Source organism: Grampus griseus (assembly GCF_964374135.1).
Source record: "Grampus griseus genome assembly, chromosome: 14".
Lineage (NCBI taxonomy): Eukaryota > Metazoa > Chordata > Mammalia > Artiodactyla > Delphinidae > Grampus > Grampus griseus.
The window spans coordinates 75,444,903-75,460,864 of record NC_139008.1 but is presented as its reverse complement, the minus strand read 5'-3'; the positions used below and the strand labels follow the sequence as shown (position 1 = coordinate 75,460,864).

At 38.6% G+C, this 15,962-nt stretch overlaps 1 protein-coding gene across 1 annotated transcript in view; it reads right to left on the bottom strand.

Annotated features, from left to right (window-relative positions):
- The window catches only part of NCOA3 (nuclear receptor coactivator 3), a 123,274-nt gene that overhangs the window by 53,929 nt on the left and 53,383 nt on the right, over nucleotides 1-15,962 (bottom strand). The window contains exon 2 of the mRNA XM_082670147.1: nucleotides 6,323-6,403. The gene's annotated coding sequence lies outside the window, so the exon portion shown is untranslated. The remainder of the gene's footprint in view (nucleotides 1-6,322; nucleotides 6,404-15,962) is intronic.

Genomic DNA, 15,962 nt, shown 5'->3' with positions numbered 1-15,962 from the left:
TCAAAGAAGCTTATATGGTTAATAAAGACATCTTTCTGTACCTTTTTGCAAAGAATGAAAAGAGGCTTTTTTTTTTTTAATGTAACTCAAGAATCAACTGTGGGACTTCTATTTTAGACCAAGAGAGAATAATAGGATTCATCCCACCACGAACTGAACAAATTGTAAGAACAAACTATATTCAGATACCAGAGAACAAGCAGTGAAAAACTGTGGTCCCTGAGATCAGGAAAACAATTGGGAGTTGGGGGGAGATGGACCAATATGACAACATGAGCCCTACCACCAGCCAGGCTTCCTACCAGGAAGCAACAATTTTTCCAGATCACAGCACGAGGATAAGGAACCCAAACAAAGTCCAGCAATCTTGCTGAATGGACAAGATAATAACCAGCATTCAGGATGGCCAAGCTGGATGTATTCTGCACGGCAGTTTCTCAGAGTGACTGACAAAACTGTAGGGACTAACAAACTGATCCTGAAATTTGTATCAAAAGATTTAGATTACCCAGAGCAATCATGGCAAAGAAGAAAAAGTTGAAAGACTCACATTACCTACTTTCAAACCTTACTATAAAAGCTGCAGGAATCAGGACAATATATGTGGGCATAAGGACTGTTATACAAATCAATGGCCAGAATAAAGACCAGAAATAGATCCTGATTTTATATATATGTATACATCTGTGTGTATGTGTGTGTGTGTGTATATATATATGTATGTATATGTATGTATATATGTATGTATATGTTTGTGTATATATTTACACACACACACACACACACACACACACACACACACACACACAGTTAGTTGATTAAGTTACCAAAAGCAATGCAATGGGAAAAGGAGAGTCTTATTCAATAAATAGCCATGGAACGGAATGTCAATATTTTAAAAAACTGATCCTCAATCCTTTCTTCACACCATATGCAAAAATTAAATCAAAATGGATCACAGACCTAAATGTAAAGCTAAAACTATAGAACTTCTACAAGAAAACAAAGCAGAAAAATCTTCATAACCTTACAATAGGCAAAGATCTCTTAGCACATTAAAAAAGGATTAATCCTAAGAGAAAAAAATTGATAAATCAAGAAAATGAAAAGGGAAGACAAAGGCCAGAAGAAAATACTCTCAAAATATATCTGAAAAGGATTTGTATCCAGAACATTTTTTTTTAACTCATACAATAAGAAAACCACCCAATTTTAAAAACAGACACTTCATAAAAGAAGAGAGATATGTGTAACCTGAACTCTCATATATTGCAGGTGGAATATAAAATGGTAAGCCACTTTAGAAAACAGTTTCAATTTCTTATAAAGATAAGCACACACTTAACAGAAGACCCTGCAATTACACTCCTAGGTATTTACTCAAGAAGGAAAAAAAAATCCAAAGACTTGTACTTTAATGTTCCTAGAAGCTTTATTCATAGCAGCCCAAAATAGGAAACACAATGGAATACTACTCAGCAATAAAAAGAAAGAAACTTCTGACAGAAAAATGTGGATCCATCTAAAAAAACACGCTGAGGGAAAGAACTTTTACAGTGTGACTGTGGGGAAACAGGCGCTCTCACATATTGATGGTGGGAACCCATATGGTATAATCCTTATAGAGTGTAATCTGACAATATCTTACAAAAACTATATATGCATTTACCCTTCAACCTAACAATCTCACTTCCAAGAATCTATCCTGAAGGTATACTCCCAACAATATGAAAATATATATTCATGAGGTCATTCGCTGCAGCATTATTTTAATCACAAAATACTGGAAACAACTAGGTAATATCCATACGTATGAAACTGACTGAATAACCTACATGCACATAATGGAAACTATACATCTATGTAAAAAATAAATGAGACTGGGGCTGGGAAAAGAGGCAGTGAGAAATTGGTGTTTAATGGGCACAGTTCTCAGTGTAGGGAGATGAAAACATTCTGGAGATGGATGGTGGGGACAGCTGCAAACAGTGTGAGGGGACTTAATGCCCCTGAGCCGCACACTTAAAAGTAGTCAGAATGGTGAGTTTGTTATGTAAAGTTTACCATGATTTTTAAAAATGAATGGGAAAGATCCCTTTGGCATGATATGGCATTATTTCCAGGAGATATCAGTAAGTGAAAAGAGCAAAGTGCAAAAGAATATACATAGTATGCGACCTTTTGTGAAAACAAAAGGAAAAAATAAAACATATTATACATATATCTGTTTGTCATTACAAAAAGAAACACAGGGAAATACTTCAGAAAACACTGAAGATAGTTTCCTCCAAGAATGGGGAGAATGGGGTAGAAAGGATACAGAAGGGAATGTGTATCTTCTGTAAAATTTTGACTTTGGAAAATGTGTTCATATTCTACATAATCAAAACATAACCAATCAGAATGGGAAGGAGCACTTTAAAACAAACTGAAACTCAAGCATACAAATAAATCAATCTCATTTCATTTCAAACAAATACCATAACTACATTATGCAGAAAGTAAGGGTGGGAAATAAAACTGGGGAAGGAAGGGAAAGTAGGAGGAGGGAGGACTAATTCAAGTAATTTAAGAATACAGGATTTTACACCTGAAACTAACACAACATTGTAAATCAACTCTAATAAAAAGTAAAAAAAGAAATACAAATATGCAAATCTTACAAAAAGGTTGAGCGGGGGGGACTTCCCTGGTGGCACAGTGGTTAAGACTCCACACTCCCAATGCAGGAGACCTGGGTTCAATCCCTGCTTAGGGAACTAGATCCCACATGCATGCCGCAACTAAGAGTTCTCATGCCCCAACTAAGGAGCCCACCTGCCGCAACTAAGGAGCCCACCTGCCGCAACTAAGACCTGGCACAACCAAATAAATAAATTAAATATAAATCAATCAATAATTAAAAAAGAATACAGGATTTACTCTCAGTCTTGGGGAAGTGGAGAACTATATACAAATTCTTCACTCACTTTAAGTAAGTTTGTTTACTGTCAAATGGTCACAGTGAAATGGTCAAGCAATTCTGAAATTATTTTAGATGTATTATAGGATAGAGCAAAAGAGTAAATGTACTGGCAATGTTGGGAACCAGAGCTCTCATGGCATAAAAACGAACATAAAGGGACTTCCCTGGGGGTGCAATGGTTAAGAATCCACCTGCCAAAGCAGGGGACATGGGTTCAATCCCTGGTCCAGGAAGATCCCACATGCCACGGAGCAACTAAACCCATGCCCTACAAATACTGAGCCTGCGTTCTAGAGCCCGCGAGCCAAAACTACTGAGCCTGTGCTCTACAGCCCAAATGCCACAACTACTGAGCCCGTGCGCCACAACTACTGAAGCCCGTGCACCCTAGAGTCCATGCTCCGCAACAAGAGAAGCCACCACAATGAGAAGCCTGCGCGCTGCAACGAAGAGTAGCCCCCGCTCCCCGCAACTACAGAAAGCCCGCACGCAGCAACAAAGATCCAATGCAGCCAAAAATAAATAAAATTTTTTTTTTTAAAAAAAGGACATAAAGGGCTTCCCTGGTGGCACAGTGGTTGGGAGTCCGCCTGCTGATGCAGGGGACACGGTTCGTGCCCCGGTCTGGGAAGATCCCACGTGCCGCGGAGCGGCTGGGCCCGTGAGCCACGGCTGCTGAGCCTGTGAGTCCAGAGCCTGTGCTCCGCAACGGGAGAGGCCACAACAGTGAGAGGCCCGTGTACCGCCAAAAAAAAAAAAAGACATAAAAATATGAAATGAGAGGTGCAAAGAAAGAACCCTGTAGATGTGGAGTGAAATTGGACATACTGACATAAACTCATGATTTCTAAACTACATATATTCATGTTGCTATGAACATGTATATATGAACAAGTATATTTATGTATGTATGTGTATAGACATTCATATATTTTCTAGCTGTGTCACTGTAAGTGTCAAGAAGAGAAGACAACCCAGAAGCAACAAGGACACCTACCCTCCACCACCCAGGGATCTTGGTCTCTAATACTGTTCTCCACAAGGACACAGGAGCGTGATTAAAAGAGCTCCACTGGGAATGGAATAAGAAAATGACCATTTTGGAACCATTACGGTAAAAAATTAGATCAGACAAGAATCATCAATGAATGCTAAATCTAGGGCAAATTGTGACGAGAATTGTGGTACCAGCATTGTCTCCCCCACAGACTGCTTACTGCTTGCAAAAGAAGGAAAAAAAACTATACAGTGGAGAAATCTGGCAACACCTTGGCCAAGTGATCAAAATTAACATCCCAATGAGGGACAGAATACACCATGTGCCTCCAGAAGTTGTGCATCTTTCTCGGAGGATCACATCACCTATGCAGTATTCCAGCCAAGAACGCATAACCACATTCTAATTGCAAGAAAACTTCAGACAAATAGAAAATGAAGAACATTCTAATAAGGGAGGGGAAGGGTTGTGTTCTTCAAAAATGTCAATGTCATAAAAGACAAAGGCTGTGGAAATATACCAGGAAAAGGGAGGCTAAAGAAAAATAATAACTACATGCAGTATCTGACCCCAGACTGGTTTCTGTTACAAGAAGTAAGGGAAATGCTGTGAGTGACCTTATTAGGTCAACTGACAAAACTGGAATATTTTGTCTGAATGCAATAGATTTGTATCGACATCCATTTATGAAGCTTATAACTATACAATGGTTATATGAGAGAATGACCCTATAAAGCAGAAGTATTAAGGGAAAGAAGCACAATATATACAACACACCCTCAAATAGCTCAGAAAAGAGAGAAAGAGAGAGAAGAAAGAGTAAAAGCACACATGAACGTAAATAATAAAACCAGAGACTGTATCTGGCTAAAGAATATCTAGATGTTTTTCATACTCTTATTTTTGTAACTTTTGTAAATTGCAAAGTATTGCCAAATAAAGTTTTGTTTTTTTTTTTTTTTTGCGGTACGTGGGCCTCTCACTTTTGTGGCCTCTCCCGTCGCGGAGCACAGGCTCCGGATGCGCAGGCCCAGCAGCCATGGCTCACAGGCCCAGCCGCTCCACGGCATGTGGGATCCTCCAGGACCGGGGCACGAACCCGCGTCCCCTGCATCGGCAGGCGGACTCTCAACCACTGCGCCACCAGGGAAGCCCAAGTTTCTTTTTTTTAAGATAAATACTATGGAGATAGTTCTCTACTATGTTCAGAATATAATGGGTATATACCATAATTAATTGAAGGATTTTATAGGGAAATAGCAAGAGCTGAGGACGGAGGCTTAGATAAATTCCCAAAGGACTGTTTCAAATACAAGAGAAGGGAGTTTGTACTTTTTTCTTCTGTAAGCCAGGGACCAGTAGCACAAAGCTTAGAACAGAAAAGAGGCTTGGTTAAAGGGGTATATTTAAGAAAATTTTCTAGCAAACCTTCAAGTAGGTAGAAACACTACAGATAAGAAGCAGTTATGGGACATTTGGACAAACACAAGCATGAAATTAAGGAGTCTTGGCCTAGGAAGCTAAGATTGGTAACAGAAAGTTGAACAAATACACGGGACATGAAAACAGAAAACCAGATAAGACCTGTTTATTAAATATATCAAAGGGGGGTAGGATTCAAAGATGACTCACATTTCAAGCCTAGCTAACCAAGAGAATAATGTTACCACGGCTTCCCTGGTGGTGCAGTGCTTGCGAGTCCGCCTGCCGATGCAGGGGACACGGGTTCGTGCCCCGGTCCGGGAAGATCCCACATGCCGCGGAGCGGCTGGGCCCGTGAGCCATGGCTGCTGAGCCTGTGCTCCGCAACAGGGGAGACCACAACAGTGAGAGGCCCGCGTACCACAACAAAAAACAACAGTGTTACCAGCAAAAAGAAATTTAACTAGCTAAGAAAAGCATAACCGCTTTCTTAGCTATCAGACAACTTTTCTCTTCTCATTTTTCCTATTCTGATGCAATAATAAAAGTCAGGAGAGGAGTCAGATGAAATGTTGCACACTAGCACAAGCAATCCGGTGAAACTGGTCTTCACAAGGTGAAATAGTCAAAATGGGTGGCGCTGACTCAGATTTTGACTATGTGCCATTAAAATATTCACACGTAAGGAAGCAGTGGGCAGGTGGTAGTGTCTCATATAAACCGTAACATACAGTTCCAACCCTTCCCCCAAATTTATGTTTGTATATAGAATACACATATATATTCACTTATTCCTTCGTTCAACTAATAGTATTATTAAATAGGAAAGCATGACACATAAAATAAGCTTAAGATTAAACCATAAATCAAGAAGAGGGCAGGACCTTCAGAGGGTGAAGTCAGAAAATTACAAAAGATCCAAAGTAAAACTGAATTACCTGGCTAACCAGTCAGATGATGTTCAAGTAGAGTTTATTTTTATTGGTCTCTGATTCCACTGTTCAGCAAGTATTTTGATCCTGAGGACAAAAAAAAAAAAAAAAAGGGTGTTGATTTTTATTGCCCTTTCTTTATATAAGTACTATTATTAGTCACACACAAAATAACTTTTCCCACCTTTCCCTTCCCTGGACATAAGAAACAAACAATAACAACAAAAAGCTATCAAGTATAAGGCCTCTTCCTGGGAATTTGAGCTTGATGCCTTATTTTGCCATATATTACTACTTCTGCTAAAAAAAATTTTTTTTAATAAAAAAAAATAAAAATCAGGCAGGGCATACACAATACAGTCTGTCACAGTTTGTAAACATGGATAACACAAAGTGGAGATAAAGGAGATCACCTTCAAGTCCTGAAAAGTGATGAAACCAGCTGGGTAATTTGAACTTGGGACGTTCCCACCAGTCCAAAAGTAATGTTCAACAAATTAACAATCTAAAATAATATAGGACTTCCCTGGTGGCACAGTGGTTAAGAATCTGCCTGCCAATGCAGGGGACATGGATTCGAGCCCTGGTCTGGGAATATCCCACATGCCGCGAAGCAACTAAGCCCGTGCACCACAACTACTGAAGTTCGCGCACCTAGAGCCCGTGCTCCGCAACAAGAGAAGCCACCACAATGAGAGGCCCGTGCACCACAACGAAGAGTAGCCTGATCACCACAACTAGAGAAAGCCCGCACGCAGCAATGAAGACCCAATACAGCCATTAATTAATTAACTGATTAATCAATTAATTAATTAAATATAAATATCCTGTCAGAAGCTAATTAAATACTGAAGCCAAAAAAAGATAAATACCCACCAGATGGATGGATAAAGCAAGCAAGGAGAAGGGTAAAACAAAAAAAAGCCCTGGATATTTTCTTCCCCTCTAGGAAAGGGTGCATCATTTGAGTCACCAACAAAAAATAATTTGAAATGGGAGACAGGTAAGTGAGGGGCAGTTCTTCAAAATAAACTGCAATAAATACATGAACATAAAGAACAGCAGACTTTGCACTTGAGGAGATGTGGAGCAGGCTCTAGTGCAACAAGAAAGTGAGCCAATAAAAACATTCAACATCACTTATGATTTTCCAGATGTATCAATAAAGCAATAATTTAACTATTGCTAATTCTACAGATATCTATAAAGACAAGAACCATAACTATGCCCTTAAATTAATAGCATTCACACTGGAATTGGCAAGTCTGTTGAGAAAGGATGGAAGAAAAAAATGATATATTCACAAGTTCCGAGTAACAAATACATCACAGCCATGGCCAACCCACATGTAGCATAGAGAAGACAACCAACCACAATCTAGCTGCATGATGTGAAGGGTCTGTTGCCCCTTTTTTTTTTTTTTTTTGCGGTACGCGGGCCTCTCACTGCTGTGGCCTCTCCCGTTGCGGAGCACAGGCTCCGGACGCACAGGCTCAGCGGCCATGGCTCACGGGACTAGCCACTTCACGGCACGTGGGATCTTCCGGTTCCCCTACAGCAGCAGGCGGACTCTCAACCACTGCGCCACCAGGGAAGCCCGGTCTGTTGCACTTTTGAAACTCAAAAGTGCGAAAATGGGGGAGTGGGGGTTGAGGATGGAAGGATATCACATTATAATGTGGATCACAAAGGGAAAAGAGGAAAACCCTGGTAATATATCAGTGCCATGCAATTAAAGTTATAAAAGGAACTGATATATCTAGTACCAGGTCTACTGATAAGCACAGTAGTCTCTAGCTTATAACTGAGATACATGCCATAAGTAAGGTGGTTCTTGGACTACATCTTCCAATCCACAATAGTATAGCTAGTTGTTAGCATAATGGCTAAAGGGCAGAAGCTTCAGAGCCCACCAGATCTCGTTAGGTACCCCTGGGTCAACTAAAGACATCTTTGAGCCTTAGATTTCTCATCTTAAAATGGCTATCACACCTCTTAAGGCTCTTGTGAACATTAAGTGAAAATGCTTAAATTACTTATTAGTACCTAGTATACAAATGCTCAATAAATAAAAACAATTATTAGCCAAACAAGACTATCTGACACATAATATAACAAGAATTACCAAGCACAGTGAAATTAAAAAATAGGAGAAAACACAATCATCAGTTTTAGTTTTTAAATGAATTCAATGTTTTACAACGTGAATTTTTTTTAATTTTTATTTTATTTATTTATTTTGGCTGCATCGGGTCTTAGTTGTGGCCCGCGGGATCTTCATTGTGGAACACAGAATCTTTAGTTGCGGCAATGCGGACTTCTTAGTTGCGGCACGCACACAGGATCTAGTTCCCCGACCGGGGATCAAACCCACGGCCCCTGCACCGGGAGCATGGAGTCTTACCCACTGGACCACCAGGGAAGTCCCTATAACTTGAATTTTTATATCCAATTTAATTAGAGGACAGTGAAGGGGGAAAAGGTAGGCAGAAGTCCTGTAAAGAAAATCCAAGGTTTTCTGGCCCTAATTTTAAATAAAGTTTCATTTCAGAAATGGTTCTTTTGTTGTTGCTCCTTTTGGGGGGCTAACGGGGGTGGTGGGGTGGCATTAGTACCTAAGAACAAGAGGGGTGGGAAGGAAAAGGAATTTGAGTCAGAATGTACCTAATACCCTAATGACTGACCCGGGAAACAAGTCTGCTGCCTAACGTGAAAGGTTGGCGAGACAGCCTACATTAATACTCAAACATTGTCGTACTGCTGGTGAGAACTATCCAAAGGAGTGCTGACCCAGCCAATCTGTACCCACAACCCCCAGGACCCAAAGGAACACCATCTACAAAATTCTCCTCTCCCAGGAAGTATGCAGTTGGATTAGAGAGGTCCCCAAATAGTCAAAGATCAATGACTGGCCTGCCTACCAGGAACCTGCAAGGAGCAGATGGTCTAAAAAGTACTATATACCAGGATCCCGTGAAGTATGGAACTGTTGGGGAACTGCAGTTAACTTGCCTAGAACCAAGATTCTGCAAAGGCAACAATCAAAGCATATTTCCTGGGACTGTACTTATTATCTTCATCAAAAATAAGTTTATCCTGGGAATTCCCTGGCGGTCCAGTGGTCAGGGCTCTGCACTTTCACTGCCGAGGGCTCAGGTTCAGTCCCTGGTTGAGCAAGCCGCGCGGCACAGCCAAAAAACAACCTTATCCTTACTCCTTTTCATAGTTTGGACTTTAGTCAATCACACACACAGTCAAATCAGACCGACATAAAAATTGAATGACACAACCCCAAAATATTAAATATCGCAGTGGGGGAGGGGACGGGGTATGACATTAATTTTTCTACTATAAATAACAGAAAGGTGACTGATGAGATCCCCATTATCAAAACCTGCACCACTAGAAAGCTATCGGGGGGCTTGGGGGAGATCAAACTGAGCTTTGTTAATAGCTAGTCTGAGAAGGTGTGCCTCGAGGCCAGAACAAAGATTCAAACTGGGGGAGGGGATATGACAGAGAGGAAAATCCAAACTACATGATGCTGATGCTTGGAAACACCGACTGGACAAAAACAGGCCACTGAATATTATTGAACGTGTTTTTCTTTTGCTGTTGAACATGGAAGGGGGCAAGGATTCTACTACTAATCATATTAAACTCATTGTTCTTTCCATGTTGCTGCAGGCAGGACTCCCAGGTACTCCCTCCTCAGTTCCCTAAAATCACAGATAGAGATGGGGAATCACCATCTTTGGGAAAAGCCAGCTGTTGCCCACAAATCTTCAAAGCACTACAGAGTAAGTTTGTGCACCAACTAAATATCAGGTTACTTAAAGATTACATAATATTGGCATAAACTAAACTTAAAATATTTTTGCAGTTGAGATTATTTACCAAGCAATAAATATATCCTTTGTCAAAACTGTAACACCAGATTTTACTTGCAACAATCAGCTGCAACCAATTTGTAGCTATAATGAAACGGGAAAAAAGGATGTAAGTTTAATACCATATGAAAATTTAAGGGCTTCCCTAGTGGCGCAGTGGTTAAGAATCCGCCTGCCAATGCAGGGGGCACAGGTTCGAGCTCTGGTCCGGGAAGATCCCACATGCCGCAGAGCAACTAAGCCCGTGGGCCACAACTACTGAGCCTGTGCTCTAGAGCCCACAAGCCACAACTACTGAGCCTGAGAGCCGCAACTACTGAAGCTTGCCTGCCTAGAGCCTGTGCTCCGCAACAAGAGAAGCCACCACAATGAGAAGCCCGTGCACCGCAATGAAGAGTAGCCCCTGCTCGCCACAACGAGAGAAAGCCTGTGCGCAGCAACAAAGACCCAACATTGGCAAAAATAAATAAATAAAACAAATTTATTTTAAAATAAATTTATTTTAAAAAAATAAAGCAACAAAGACCCAACGTAGCCAAAAATAAATAAAACAAATAAATTCATTTTAAAATATATTTATTTTTAAAAAATAAAACAAATTATTTTAAAAAATAATTTGTCTTTAGAACAAAAGACAAATTATTTTATATAATTTAAAATTATATAAAAAGATGCTACTGTTTTTGAAGCTGTATAAACTCAATAAAAAGAATTTTCTCTTTAAAATTTATTATTTAGCCCATAATTATGTGCTCAAGTAAATAAGGAAAAATGTATTTGGTACCCAAGAGAACATTGGTAATACACTGATGACAAACTTTCAAAAAAACCATAATCTTTTTGACAAGGGGAGCAGGAATTATTTCAAATTACAGCATACACAGGCCTAGTAAAGTAAGGACAGGGTTAAAAAAAAAAAAAAAAACCTGACATGTATTACCACCTATCCTGTGATGTACACTAGAAAGGAGCAAGCTGATTTGTCGTAATTTATTCTACACAGTCATTTAATAAGTTATAATAAATGTTTAGTTCTATGTGGAGCCAACCTGAAAATTTAAATGAGGCAGTTAAAAAAGAAGCCTTGATTTCAGAAAACCTAGTTTTTGGAAGTTCAGATTCATAGTGATCTTGTGGGAGGCATCTAATTCACTTAAATGTTTGTTCTGCACCTATTAGATGTCAGGCGCTGCACAAGCACTCAAAAGTATAAGCAAAATATGGTTCCTGCTGCTAATTAGGAAAGCAGCAGCTACAAATAACCACTATAGTTTCCGAAATGAAAACTGTGTTCATTCAGTAAGCATCTGCTGAGCATCAACCTGCTACGCTGCACCGGAAACCAGGGACACAAGGAAGAACCAGAAGATGAAGACAGAGTCTGATAATAATATTAAAGGAGAGAAGAGAGAAGGGTGGCCCTGCCTTTTTCATAGGATTGCTCTGGTAACTATAAAGCACTATTTACAGGTGAATGAAAGACAAATCCAAAACCATTTACCTCTGCCAAGAAAAAATAAAGGGGGGAGAAAGAATTATTAACGAAATTTGAATGTACAGATAACTTCTGCAATTATTTTCCATAGTTAGAACCGAAATGCCATTTGAGTTTCTTTATAACAAAAGACAAAAGCAAAGAAGAAAAAAACTTTTGTAAAATGTTATTTGTGTAAAAATCATGAGAGACAGAGGAAACATTAATGGGGTGTATAAAGGTTGCTGAATATGAAAGCTATTTTTAACTCAACACATTCAGGAAATCATGCCATACATTTTGCTTGCACTACCATACTATCCACTGATGAACAATGGCAGTAAATATAACCATTCTGCATTTTTTAAATTACCTTGAGATTAAGGAGAAAACTAAAAAACTCCGGTTGGCAGACCAGTTTATTAACAAGCCCCATATCTCTGGCTGAGCTGTAGTTAGTAATGACATGGTTGCTAAAACAGGCATGAAGCCAGCCGCTTGCTGGTGCTTGTTCCACCTCCCTCTCCCCCATCTCCTGGAAAAACTGCATGCAGTGCTGCACGATCACACAAAATAAATACAGGAAAGGGGGTGGGAGGGGTTGGGTGGAGAGGTGAGCTGAAGCTCTGGGCTCCACCAGTGGAAGGCGTTCCACAAGAATTGCTACAGGGTCAAAAGTTTACAGTGGTTTCAATTTCACCTTTTAGCAGCCAATCAGGAAACAGAGACTGTACGCTGACCCTCAGGCTGCAAATGAACATTAACTCATTGGCCACCAGGATTGCCTGTATTCCTTTTCTTGCAAGGCTTTCCTTTTTCTTCTTTTTTTTTTTTTTTGTGGGGGGGAAGGGGAGGTAGCAGAGGAGGAGGCAAAGAACATTTTAAGTTCAAGATGATGATTTTATTGAAGACCATGTATTTTAAACAGGTATTTGAGGGGAGAAATGATCGAGTAATTTTCCTTTAAATTATCCTGTAGTATCTAACAAACCAATCATTAATGCTGGTATCGAGACAAAGGGTGAACTTATTAGGCAAGTTAAACAGATAGATTTATCTCCATGAGGCTGCAATTCTAAGAACAATTTACAATATGATGAAAGATAATGCTGGTTATGTTTCCAGTAAATGCTTTAAAAAAAACTCAAATATTGAAGACATTTAATCAAAGTATTTATCTAACCCCAATTTTTTATTTGCATAGATTCTCCACCTCCTCTCCTAATCATTAATTTATAAACGTGCAACATGCCTGTACTTTTCGTACTGTACATCTACCAAAATGCAGGTACAGCTCCTAAGGTTTAAGCTTTCTTTTCTTGTATTTCTCTCCTCAAACAGTTCAGTACACAGAAGTGACTCCTATGTACAATAAACTCAAGAGTGAACCCCTTGGCAATAGACTCAGCTACTCTCCAATTCTTTTTTCTTAATGTAAATTTCTCCCAAATGCAGAAAACATCAGTAAATTAATCCATTACTCTTTCCAACATTCTATATTTAACATTGAGCAAGGTTAAAATGAAGATCTGTACTATACACACCTTAACTACCCTACATTTAAAAACTAGATTTCTGTGACGCGTTACATGATAAAAGTGAAAGAGCTGTATTAACTGCTCTATCACAATGATCAGTTAAATACTAATAAGCAATTGTGTGAATTTGTAGTCAGAATATTTCTCATTAATACAATAGGTGGTCGAATTTTACCAGTCTTGTTGACTTAATTTTAAGTTATATTTATAAGGCCCTGTAGGTGCTACCACTACCTAAGAAAATGATTCCATGTAGGGCATTAGTTTTCTTACCCAAACCAACAGAGTAAGGACACCACAGTCATTTCTGAACACCCAAAGATAACCAATATACAAAAGTATCTTACTTAATATATAACTACTAAAGGGCCCCAAAATAAATTCATAGGTATAAATTTTCCACAGCAATTTAATGTAGTTAAGATAGTAAATAAACTTGATCCTAATGTAGAGGGGTTTTTTTTTTAAATTCAGCATTAAAACAAGTAATTTTCTAGTAACAACTCCCAAACCTTCATGATCTAAGTTTATGCATCTTTGTCTATAAAGAGTCTTTACTTTTAAAATCTAGGTGTTTTTTTAAACATGGTTTGCAGAAGCTTTTTTAATGTATTAAATTGGAGGAGTCTTCTGTACATCTTCTTTTTACAAGATGGCCTCATTCTGAAAGAAAATGGATGCGATAAAATTTTACATCAAGTCAGCATGTTAGCAAGAAGCTTTTTGTGTGTTCTGAATTTGATTAATACAAGCCAAGGTCACTTCCTGAAAGATGCCTACCATTGCAGCTGCAGGCAAACTAGGCTCCAGTGTAAAGCTGGGGGAAGGGAATGGGTAATGGCATTTATTAACACTGAGACGGGCTTCCATCTCCACCAGCAGCAATTTAAGGAGGGGGAACAAGAAGATCCCAGAATTCCTGGCATATAAAGATTAAAATATTTGCACTCCTTAATATTTAGAAACAGAAACTTAATCAATATGTAATACTCATGTCAAAATTACATCAAAGATATCCTCAACACTACAATACATTAAAACATTTCACTTAATACTATACAAATCATCTAACACCAGACACTAAAGTAAACTTCGCATTCAACACAAAACGACCTGTACTTGCTATGCAAAACGCCTACAAAGGCAGAACAGGCCCTTGAAGAAAACAGAATCAGAGATTCAAATTTTTCTTATCTAAAACTAACAGTGGCCTAAAAGTCATGAAAGCAGAAATCCAAAACACAAAAGTCTGTATTGCAAAGTATTTGCAGAAGTTTTGTACTGTAATTCAACTTAATTTTCTTCTTACCAGCATGAATACAAATATTATGTCTCTGTGCTCAAAAACATCATCAAGATATACATTATCAGCAACCAGAAACTTCTCCCTGAATAATTAATAATAGCAAAATTTAACTGAGCGATTACTATGTACAGCTAGGAAACTGTATTAAGTACTTCACGTGTCCTCTTTGAAGTCCATATACATTTCAACTAACTGGATAAAATATTAGGTAGAGTCTGGAAATCTACACGCTCCTTATAATTTTCTGTATGTAACCTTGGACAAATTAGATTGATTTTGTGTGCCTCATTTTTCCTACCCACCAAATGGGAGATATGCCTGAACCAAGATTTTCCAGAGATATATCATCAGCAACGTGCTTTTAATGATTGTACAGTAAACACAAAACCTGGCCTTTTTTTTTTTAATTCATCAACATGTTCAAAGCCATTATGTTTCTATTTTCTACATAAATTGAGAATATAATTTTGTCCCTCTCTTATGCTCCCCACACTTTCATTCTGATTGAAGTTTGGTTCAATTTTAACAACAAAAATAAACAGATATTACATGTGCAAGTTCAAACAAATTGATGCTATTTTTTTTTTTTTTAAGTCTTATACCTTTCAGTGACTGGCAGGGAAAAGCTATCATTTAATGGGCACAGAGCTTTCTATATACCTAAAGGGCTTTTTAAAATCATCTTAGGAAAAGGAAGGCAACCAAGCAAAAAATACTGTAAGAAGTCCTGAATTCAGAGAATCTAGTAGCTGGGTATGGCCAAGGAAGGTATTCAGAAGAATTCAACAAGACCTAATCATATGTCTTTGAGATGGAACAAACTCTAAAAACAGACTAAGGGTAAAATTAGTTATTCAAACTCCTTCTCCCCAGGACATCTTGTGAAACACTGAGGGGGAATAAATTTTTCCTCAATTTCTCCTATCCTCTATAGTCTTTCTTTCCGTCACATGACTTATTCCAAAACTAACTCAGAACAAAGCATAGAGTTAAACAGTAGGTAGCTAGCTTCTTGCCACAGACCAACCAGGGTATCGAAGGTGCAATTTTCCCTTGCATCTCCAACTAAATCATTCTTCTCCCCTGGTTTTATCCAAGTACCCAATTCAGTCCTCACTTGGCAAATAAGACAAACTACACTGGGGATGCAACAGTAGTTGCCTGGTCTTCCTCCCGTACTAATGCAGCTTCTGTGCCAAAAATAGAACCTAAAAGGAAATACTGGCTATAAAATAAAAATAAACAAAATATTGGCCTGCATGTCTTCTTGCTCTGTCAGAGTGGTTCACAGACATAAGTTTGAGAATCACTCTTTAAGATTCACAGAGTGTTTAAAAAAAAAAAAAAAGATTCAAATATTTTCTATGGCTTCAAACCAAATAGACCAGCTAACCCATAACTGAAAATTTCTGTTTAAAAAAAATACAAAGTAGTATGA